This window comes from Gorilla gorilla, chromosome 6 (genome assembly GCF_029281585.2).
Source record: "Gorilla gorilla gorilla isolate KB3781 chromosome 6, NHGRI_mGorGor1-v2.1_pri, whole genome shotgun sequence".
Classification (NCBI taxonomy): domain Eukaryota; kingdom Metazoa; phylum Chordata; class Mammalia; order Primates; family Hominidae; genus Gorilla; species Gorilla gorilla.
The window spans coordinates 98,241,758-98,253,332 of NC_073230.2; positions in this window are offsets into that span (position 1 = coordinate 98,241,758).

The following is an 11,575-nucleotide window of genomic DNA, read 5'->3' on the forward strand; positions in this document are numbered from 1 at the left end:
TTAGTGCTGCTAATTCCTTCTCACAAGAGGAGCACTGATCACCACAAATTAGGGAAAATCCAAATCACATTTTTGCTTTTTAATAATGTCAAATTTTATTTTAGATTCAGGTGACACATGTGCAGGTTTGTTACATGGCTGTATCGTGTGATGCTGAGGTTTGTGGTATGATTGATCCCATCACCCAGATAGTAAGCTTAGTAGCCAATAGTTACTCTTTGAACCCTTGTCCCCTTCCTTCCCACCTCTAGTAGTCCCCAGTGTCTATTGCTGCCGTCTTTACATCCATGTGTACCCAGTGTTTAGCTCCAACTTATAAGTGAGAACATGCAATATTTGGTTTTCTGTTCCGGAATTAATTTGCTTAGAATAATAGCTTCCAGCTGCATCCATGTTGCTGCAGAGGCCTTGATTTCATTCTTTTTATGGCTGTGTAATATTCCTTGTGTATACGCAACACATTTTCTTTATACAATCCATCATTGATGGGCATCTAGATTGATTTCTTGTCTTGCTACTGTGAAAAATGCCACAATGAACATAAAAATGCATGTGTCTATCTGGTAGAATGATTTATTTTCCTTTGGATATAGACCCAGTAATGGGTTGAATGGAAGCTCTGTTTTAAGTTCTTTGAGAAATCTCCAAACTGCTTTCCACAGTGGCTGAACTAATTTACATTCCTACCAACAGTGTATAAGCATTCCCCTTTCTCCACAGCCTTGCAAGCATTTGTTGTTTTTTGACTTTTTAAAAACAGCCATTCTGATTGTTGTGGTTTTGATTTGCATTTTGATTTGCGTTTTGCTGATTAATGCTGATGAAAAATGCTGAGCATTTTTTCATATGTTTGTCGGCTGCTTGTATATCTTCTTTTGAGAAATGTCCATTCATATCTTTTGCCCACTTTTTAATGGGGTTATTTGTTTTTTGCTTGTTGAATTGTGTAAGTTCCTTATAGATTCCGGGTATTAGGCTTTTGTCAAATGCATGGTTTGCAAATATTTTCTTCCACTCTGTAGGTTGTCTTTTTACACTGATGATAGTTGGTTTGTTTTTCTATTTTTCTGCACAGAAGCTCTTTAGTTTAATTAGGTCCTACTTATCAATTTTTGTGGCAATTGCTTTTAAGGACTTGGTCACAAATCATTTCCCAAGGTCAATGTCCAGGATGGTATTTCCTAGGTTTTCTCCTAGGATTCCTATAGCTTGAGGTCTTACAATTAAATCTTTAATCCATCTCGAGTTATTTTTTATAATATGGTGAAAGGTAGGGGTCCAGTTTCATTCTTTGGCATATGGCTAGCCAGCTATCCCAGCACCATATATTGAACAGAGGGGTTTCTTCCCCATTATTTATTTTTGTTGACTTTGTCAAAGATCAGGTGGCTGTAGGTGTGTGGCTTTATCTCTGGATTTTCTATTTTGTTCCACTGGTCTGTGTGTTTGTTTTTATACCAGTGCCATTATGTTTTGGTTATTGTAGCTTTATAGCATAATTATAAGTTGGGTAGTGTGATGTCTCTGGCCTTCTTTCCCTTAGGATTGCTTTAGATATTCAAGCTCTTTTTTGGTTAACGTGAATTTAAGAGTAGTTTTTTCTAATTCTATGAAAAATGACATTTGTAGTTTGATAGGAATAGCATTGAACCTATAGATTGCTTTGGGCAGTATGGCCATTTTCATGATATTGATTCTTCCAATCCATGAGCATGGAATGTTTTTCCATTAGTTTGATCATCTGTGATTTCCTTCAACAATGTTTTGTAGTTCTCTTTGAAGAAGTCTTTCACCTCCTTGGTTAGATGTATTCCTAGGTATTTTATTTTGCGTGTGTGGCTCTTGTAAATGGGATTGCATTCTTGATTTGGATCTTAGCTTGAACATTATTGATGTACAGAAATTCTACTGATTTTTGTATGTTGATTTTGTATCCCGGAACTTTACTGAAGTCATTTATCAGTTCTAGGAGCGTTTTGGTGGAATCTTTAGGATTTTCTAGGTACAGAATTATATTATCAATGAAGAGAGTTAATATGAATTCTTCTTTTCCTATTTGGATGCCTTTTATTTCTCTTGCCTGATTGCTCTGGCTAGGACTTCCAGCACTATGTTGGATATGAGTGGTGAGAGGGCAGCCTTGTCTTGTTCCAGTTGACAAAGGGAACGCTTCCACCTTTTGCCCATTCAATACAATGTTGGCTGTGAGTTTGTCATAGATGGTATGTTCCTTTGATGCCTAGTTTGTTGGGGTTTTTTTCTTTTATCATGAGGGGATATTGGATTTATCAAAAGCTTTTTCCATGTCTATTGAGATGATCATATGGTTTTTTTCTTTTCTTTTCTTTTTTTTTTTTTTTTTTTGAGAGAGGGTCTCGCACTCAGACTGAAGTGCAATGGTATGATCTTGGCTCACCACAACCTCTCCCTTCCAGGTTCAAATGATCCTCCCACCTCAGCCTCCCAAGTAGCTGGGACCACAGGCATGCACCATCATGCCTGGCTTTTTTTAAATTTTTGGTACAGATAGAGTTTTGCCATATTGCCCAGACTGGTCTCAAACTCCTGAGCTCAGGCAGTCTGCCCACCTCCGCCTCCCAAAGGCTGGGATTACAGGCATGAACCACTGTGCCCAGCCTGGTTTTTGTGTTTAGTTCTGTTTATGTGGTGAATCACATTTATTGATTTGTGAATGTTGAACCAACCTTGAATACCAGGTATGCCTACTTGATCATAGTGAATTAATTAACTTTTGATGTGCTACTGGATTCAGTTTGCTAGTATTTTGTTGAAGATTTTGTGTCTATGTTCATCAGGGATATGGGCCTATAGTTTTCTTTCTTTATTATGTCTTTTCCAAGTTTTGGTTTCAGGGTGATGGTGCCTTCATAGAATGAGTCAGGGAGGAGTCCCTTCTCCTCAATTTTTGGGAATAGTTTCAGTAGAATTGGTACCAGCTCTTCTTCATATGACCAGTCAAATTTAGCTGTGAATCCATCTGGTGTGGGGCTTTTTTGGTTCATAGGTTTTTATTGCTGATTCAGTATTGGAACTTGATATTGGTCTGGTCAGGGTTTCAGTTTCTCCCTAATTCAATCTGAGGAGGTTATGTGTTTCCAGGAATGTGTCCACTTCCTCTAGATTTTCTAGTTTGTGTGTATAGAGGTATTCGTAATAGTCCCTGAGCATAAAAGATCACATTTTTAAAAATTTAATATTGTGGCTGAGCATGGTGGCTTGTGCCTGTAATCCTAGCACTTCAGGAGGCAGAGGCAGGAGGATCGCTTGAGGCCAGGAGTTCAAGGCCAGCCTGGTCAACACAGTAAGACCCTCTTTCTACAATAACTTAAAATAAAATAAAATAAAATAAAATTTAATATTAGCCAGGTTGCTTGCCTCCTGGCCAATTTTGCTGCTGCCAACAAAAAAAAAAAAAAGAGAGAGGCATAATTGAAATATGTATTTACATTTGAAGGTCAACTAAAAAACATGTATTAATATAAATATAAAAATTTTAAGTATTTTATTAAATGTGTCGCTTTTCACTCTCTATCCTCTATATCTATAATACCTGACTTATAATTACTTCAAAATACTATACCTACCATACTGTTTTAAGTATTTCATCACTATTGTATTGAGCTGCCCTCTGGTGGTTTTTAATTTCTTAAAATTTGCAACTACCTACCTTATATCTGATGTGTATTATGTTTAAGGTATTGTATATTGTTTAATATCACATTTCTTCCTACTTTTTACATGTACTTATTTGGTAGGGCCTTGAGATACATTCATTTAATAAGAATGGACATTGGCTAATATTCAAAACAGGGAAAGAGGGTTTGTACATCCAGTGTAATGAATCATCAATTATGAACATTATTTCTGTTAATGTCATTATAGTACAGAACTAATTAATGAGAGCCTCAGTAATAAAGTACAGAATATAACAACCAAACACACCTGAAACTTAAAATATACTTTTTTCTTTTTCTTTCTTTTTTTTTTTTTTTTGAGACAGAGTCTCGCTCTGTTGCCCAGGCTGGAGTGCAGTGGCGTGATCTCGGCTCACTGCAAGTTCCGCCTCCCGGGTTCACGCCATTCTCCTGCCTCAGCCTCCCGAGTATCTGGGACTACAGGCACCTGCCACCACGCCCGGCTAATTTTTTGTATTTTTAGTAGAGATGGGGTTTCCCCATGTTAGCCAGGATGGTCTCAATCTCCTGACCTCATGATCCGCCCGCCCTGGCCTCCCAAAGTGCTGGGCTAACATGTGTGGGCCACCACGCTTGGCCCCTAAAATATACGTTTTAAATGATTGTCCTTAGTATGTATTAAAAGCTCTCACATCACACAAAACCATATAATTAACCTTTTCAATAAAAGTATAAAATGTACTCCTTAATGAATTGGCTATATGTTTGTCACTGCTCCAAATAATTTGAAATATAGAACTGTCTTTTTTAACTTTCCGTCAAAGATAGACAGAAAATACCTGTTGAAAATAGATACTTTTCATCAAACCAGTCTCTTGATCTTTTGACAGTAAAATGGTAAAGATTTGATAGTAAAATCTTTTGTTTTATTTTGTTGAACTTTCTCTGGTATATTGGTTGTCATGTATAAAATGACCTTGGTTATGAGAACAATATATTTTAACCATAAGACTTTAAAAGTTAGGGTATTATCAGTCGCTTCCAAGATGGCCAAATAGGAACAGCTCCAGTCTGCAGCTCCCAGCAAGATTGACACAGAAGACGGGTGATTTCTGCATTTCCAACTGAGGTACCTGGTTCATCTCACTGGGACTGGTTGGATAGTGGGTGCAGCCCATGGTGGGTGAGCTGAAGCAGGGCAGGGTGTCACCTCACCCAGGAAGCATGAGGGGTTGGGGGATTTCCCTTTCCCAGCCAAGAGAATCCATGACAGACTGTACCTGGAGAAATGGTACACTCCTGACCAAATACTGCACTTTTCACATGGTCTTAGCAACCAGCAGACCAGAAAATACCCTCCCTTGCCTGGCACAGCAGGTCCCACGCCCATGGAGCCTTGCTCACTGCTAGCACAGCAGTCTGAGATCAACCTGTGATACTGCAGCTTGACGGGTGAGGAGCATCCACCATTGCTGAGGCCTGAATAGCTCACAGTGTAAACAAAGTCGCCAGGAAGCTCAAAATGGGCGGAGCCCACCACAGCTTAAGCAAGGCCTACTGCCTCTCTAGATTCCACCTCTGGGGGTAGGGCATAGCAGAACAAAAGGCAGTAGACAGCTTCTGCAGAATTAAACTTCCATGTCTGATAGCTCTGAAGAGAGCAGTGGTTCTCTCAGCATGGTGTTCAAGCTCTGAGAATGGACAGACTGCCACCTCAAGCAGGTCCCTGACCCCCATGTAGCCTGACAGGGAGACACCTCCCAGTAAGGACCGACAGACACCTCAAACAGGCAGGTGCCCCTCTGGGACGAAGCTTCCAGAGGAAGGATCAGGCAGCAATATTTGCTGTTCTGCAGCCTCCACTTGTGACACCCAGGCAAACAGGGTCTGGAGCAGACCTCCAGCAAACTCCAACAGACCTACAGCCGAGGGGCCTGTTAGAAGGAAAACTAACAAACAGAAAGGAATTGCATCAGCATCAACAAAAAGGACATCCACACCAAAACCCCATCTGTAGGTCACCAACATCAAAGACCAAAGGTAGATAAAAACACAAAGATGGGGAGAAACCAGAGCAGAAAAGCAGAAAATTCCAAAAACCAGAGCTCCTCTTCTCCTCCAAAGGATCACAGCTCCTCGCCAGCAAGGGAACAAAACTGGATGGAGAATGAGTTTGATGAGTTGACAGAAGTAGGCTTCAAAAGGTTGGTAATAACAAACCTCTCCGAGCTAAAGGAGCATGTTCTAACCCATTACAAGGAAGCTAAAAACCTTGAAAAAAGGTTAGACAAATGGCTAACTAGAATAAACAGTGGAGCTGAAAACCAAGAACTTCGTGATGCATACACAAGTTTCAATAGCCAATTCGATCAAGTGGAAGAAAGGATATCAGTGATTGAAGATCAAATTAATGAAATAAAGGGAGAAGACAAGAATAGAGAATAAAGAGTGAGAAGAAATGAACAAAGTCTCCAAGAAATGTGGGACTATGTGAAAAGACCAAATATAGGTTTGATTGGTGTTCTGGGAAGTGATGGGGAGAATGGAACCAAGTTAGAAAACATGCTTCAGGATATTATCCAGGAGAACTTCCCTAACCTAGCAAGGTAGGCCAACATTCAAATTCAGGAAATATAAGGGGGGAGGAATAGCATTAGGAGATATACCTAATGCAAATGATGAGTTAATGGGTGCAGCACACCAACATGGCACATGTATACATATGTAACAAACCTGCACGTTGTGCACATGTACCCTAAAACTTAAAGTATGATAAAAAAATTCAGGAAATACAGACAATACCACAAAGATACTCTTCAAGAAGAGCAACCCCAAGACACATAATTGTCAGATTCACCAAGGTTGAAATGAAGCAAAAAATGTTAAGGGCAGCCAGAGAGAAAGGTCGGGTCACCCACAAAGGGAAGCCCATCAGACTAACAGCGGATCTCTCGGCAGAAATGCTACAATCCAGGAGAGAGTGGGGGCCAATATTCAACATTCTAAAAGAAAAGAATTTTCAACCCAGAATCTCATATCCAGCCAAACTAAGCTTCATAAGTGAAGGAGAAATAAAATCCTTTACAGACAAGCAAATGCTGAGAGATTTTATCACCACCAGGCCTGCCTTACAAGAGCTCCTGAAGGAAGAACTAAACATGGAAAGGAACCACTGGTACCAGCTACTGCAAAAACATACCCATTGTAAAGATCACTGATGCTATGAAGGAACTACATCAATTAATGGGCAAAATAACCAGCTAATATCATAATGACAGGATCAAATTCAAACATAACAATATTAACCTTCAATGTAAGTGGGCTAAATGCTCCAATTAAAAGACACAGACTAGCAAATTGGATAAAGAATTGAGACCCATCGGTGTACTGTATTCAGGAGACCCATCTCACGTGCAAAGATGCACATAGGCTCGAAGTAAAGGGATGAAGGAAGATCTACAAAGCAAATGGAAAACCAAAAAAGGCAGGGGTTCCAATCCTAGTCTCTGATGAAATAGACTTTAAACCAGCAAAGATCAAAAGAGACAAAGAAGGCCACTATAATGGTAAAAGGGTCTATTCAACAAGAAGAGCTAACTATCCTAAATATATATGCACCCAATACAGGAGCACCCAGGTTCATAAAGCAAGTCCTTAGAGACTGACAATGAGACTTAGAATCCCACGCAATAATAATGGGAGACTTAACACCGCACTGTCAATATTAGACAGATCAATGAGACAGAAGGTTAACAAGGATATCCAGGACTTGAGCTCAGCTCTGGACCAAGCAGACCTAATAGGTATCTACAGAACTCTCCACCCCAAATCAACAGAATATACATTCTCAGCACCACATCACACTTATTGTAAAATTGACCACATAATTGGGAGTAAAATACTCCTCAGCAAATGTAAAAGAACAGAAATCACAACAAACTGTTTCTCAGACAACAGTGCAATCAAATTAGAACTCAGGATTCATAAACTCACTCAAAACCGCACAACTACATGGAAACTGAACAACTTTCTCCTGAGTGACTACTGGGTAAATAATGAAATAAAGGCAGAAATAAAGATGTTCTTTGAGACCAATGAGAACAAAGACAAAATGTACCAGAATGTCTGGGACACATTTAAAGTAGTGTGTAGAGGGAAATTTATAGCACTAAATGCCCACAAGAGAAAGTAGGAAAGATCTAAAACCGACACCCTAACATCACAATTAAAAGAACTAGAGAAGCAAGAGCAAACACATTCAAAAGCTAGCAGAAGGCAAGAAATAACTAAGATCAGAGCAGAACTGAAGGAGATAGAGACAGGAAAAACCCTTCAAAACATCAGTGAATACAGGACCTGGTTTTTTGAAAAGATCCACAAAATAGATAGACTGCTAGCAAGACTAATAAAGAAGAAAAGAGAGAAGAATCAAATAGACACAATAAAAAATGATAAAGGGGATATCACCACCAATCGCACAGAAATACAAACTACCATCAAAGAATACTATAAACACCTCTATGCAAATAAACTAGAAAATCTAGAAGAAATGGATAAATTCCTGGACACATACACCCTCCCAAGACTAAACCAGGAAGAATTTGAATCTCTGAATAGACCAACAACAGGTTATGAAATTGAGGCAATAATTAATAGCCTACCAACCAAAAAAAATCCAGGACCAGATGGATTCACAGCCAAATTCTACCAGAGGTACAAAGGGGAGCTGGTACCATTCCTTCTGAAACTATTCCAATCAATAGAAAAAGAGATTATCCTCCCTAACTCATTTTATGAGGCCAGCATCATCCTGATACCAAAGCCTGGCACAGACACAACAAAAAAAGAGAATTTTAGGCCAATATCCCTGATGAAATCGATGTGAAAATCTTCAATACAATACTGGCAAACCGAATCCAGCAGCACATCAAAACCTTCTCCACCATGATCAAGTGGGCTTCATCCTGCGATGCAGGGCTGGTTCAACATGAGCAAATCAATAAACATAATCAATCACATAAACAGAACAAATGACAAAAACCACATGATTATCTCAATAGATGCAGAAAAGGCCTTTGACAAAGTCAACAGCACTTCGTACTAAAAACTCTCAATAGACTAGGTATTGATGGAACGTATTTCAAAATAATAAGAGCTATTGATGAAAAAGCCACAGCCAATATCATACTGAATGGGCAAAAACTGGAAGCATTCCCTTTGAAAACCGGCACAAGACAAGTATGCCCTCTCTCACCACTCCTATTCAACATAGTGTTGGAAGTTCTGGCCAGGGCAATCAGGTAAGACAAAGAAATAAAGTGTATTCAATTAGGAAAAGAGGAAGTCAAATTGTCTCTGTTTGCAGATGACATGATTGTATATTTAGAAAACCCAAAATCTCAGCCCAAAATCTCCTTAAGCTGATGAGCAACTTCAGCAAAGTCTCAGGATACAAAATCAATGTGAAAATCACAAGCATTCTTATACACCAATAATAGACAGCCAAATCATGAGTGAACTCCTATTCACAATTACTACAAAGAGAATAAAATACCTAGGAATCCAACTTACAAGGGATGTGAAGGACCTCTTCAAGGAGAACTACAAACCATTGCTCAATGAAATAAAAGAAGACACAAACAAATGGAAGAACATTCTGTGCTCATGGATAGAAAGAATCAATATCGTGAAAATGGCCATACTGCTCAAGGTAATTTATAGATTCATTGCTATCCCCATCATGCTAATACTGACTTTCTTCACAGAATTGGAAAAAACTACTTTAAACTTCATATGGAACTAAAAAAGAGCCTACATAGCCAAGACAATCCTAAGCCAAAGAAAAAAGCTGGAGGCATCACACTACCTGACTTCAAACTATACTACAAGGCTACAGTAACCAAAATAGCATGGTAGTGGTACCAAAACAGAGATATAGATCAATGGAACAGAACAGAGCCCCCAGAAATACCACCACACATCTACAACCATTTGATCTTTGACAAACCTGACAAAAACAAGCAATGGGGAAAGGATTCCCTATTTAATAAATGGTGCTGGGAAAACTGGCTAGCCATATGTAGAAAGCTGAAACTGGATCCCTTCCTTACACCATACACAAAAATTAACTCAAGATGGATTAAATACTTAAATGTAAGACCTAACACCATAAAAACTCTAGAAGAAAACCTAGGCAATACCATTCAGGACATAGGCATGGGCAAAGACTTCATGACTAAAACACCAAAAGCAATGGCAACAAAAGCGAAAATTGACAAATGGGATCTAACTAAACTAAAGAGCTTCTGCACAGCAAAAGAAATTATCATCAGAGTGAACAGGCAACCTCCAGAATGGGAGAAAATTCTTGCAATCTACCTATCTGACAAAGGGCTAATATCCAGAATCTACAAAGAACTTAAACAAATTTACAAGAAAAAAACAAAAGACCCTATCAAAAAGTGGGCTAAGGATATGAACAGACACTTCTCAAAAGACGACATTTATGCAGCCAACAGACATATGAAAAAATGCTCATCATCACTGGTCATCAGAGAAATGCAAATTAAAACCACAAGGAGATACCATCTCACACCAGTTAGAATGGCAATCATTAAAAAGACAGGAAACAACAGATGCTGAAGAGGATGTGGAGAAATAGGAACACTTTTACACTGTTGGTAGGAGTGTAAATTAGTTCAATTATTGTGGAAGGCAGTGTGGCAATTCCTCAAGGATCTAGAATTAGAAATACCATTTGACCCAGTGATCCCATTACTGGGTATGTACTCAAAGGACTACAAATCATGCTACTATAAAGACACATGCACACGTATGTTTATTGCAGCATTATTCACAATAGCAAAAATTAGAACCAACCCAAATGTCCATCAATGATAGACTGGATTAAGAAAATGTGGCACATATACACCATGAAATACTATGCAGCCATAAAAAGGGATGAGTTAATGTCCTTTGCAGGGACATGGATGAAGCTGGAAACCATCTTTCTCAGCAAACTATCACAAGGACGGAAAACCAAACACCACATGTTCTTACTCATAGGTGGGAATTGAACAATGAGAACACATGGACACAAGGCGGGGAACATCACATGCCAGGGCCTGTCGGGGGGCAGGGTGCTTGGGGAAGGATAGCATTAGGAGAAATACCTAATGTAAATAATGAGTTGATAGGTGCAGCAAACCAACATGGCACATGTATAGCTATGTAACAAACCTGTACGTTGTGCACATGTACCCTAGAACTTAAAGTATAGTTTTTTAAAAAAAAGTTAGAGTATTATCCAACTTTTCCAATTATTCTTTTTGGCCAAGGCAAGATCTATTTGGAAATTTTTAAATTATTTGTCTTGGCCAAGGCAAGATTTATTTCGAAAAATTTAAATTATTTATCTTATCATGTGTATGCTCTGAATTCAGGGGAAAGAGATCCACATCATATGAGATTAAACATTTTTGAAATTCAAATATTTATTTAGGCATTCAAATACCTTCTGTGTTCCTAACCCTGTGTGGCTCACACTATAAAAAAGGACATTTCAGAAAAGAAGCTCCAGTTATATTTTCAGCCATTGCATCATGAGAACTAGAGCTTGGAAGAATAAAAGTGCTTCAGTAGTTCAGAAAATAATTTAAAACTGTGTTAGCTATAAGAGGGAATAAAAACTTTATAGAGGAAATGACATCTGAATTGGGTGGTGAGAATTCATAGAATTGGGTGGCAAGATGTAAAGTGCTGAAGACATTTTCAGTGGGCCATTTCATTGTGCTGCAGTATAATTTGGCCAAATTCACACCATACCTTGGGAGTTTATGAGCATGTTCTGTGCAGACTATCATATGCCCTTCTATACCAGCATAAACAAGTTGACAATTAACATCTCTGTTGGTTGTATC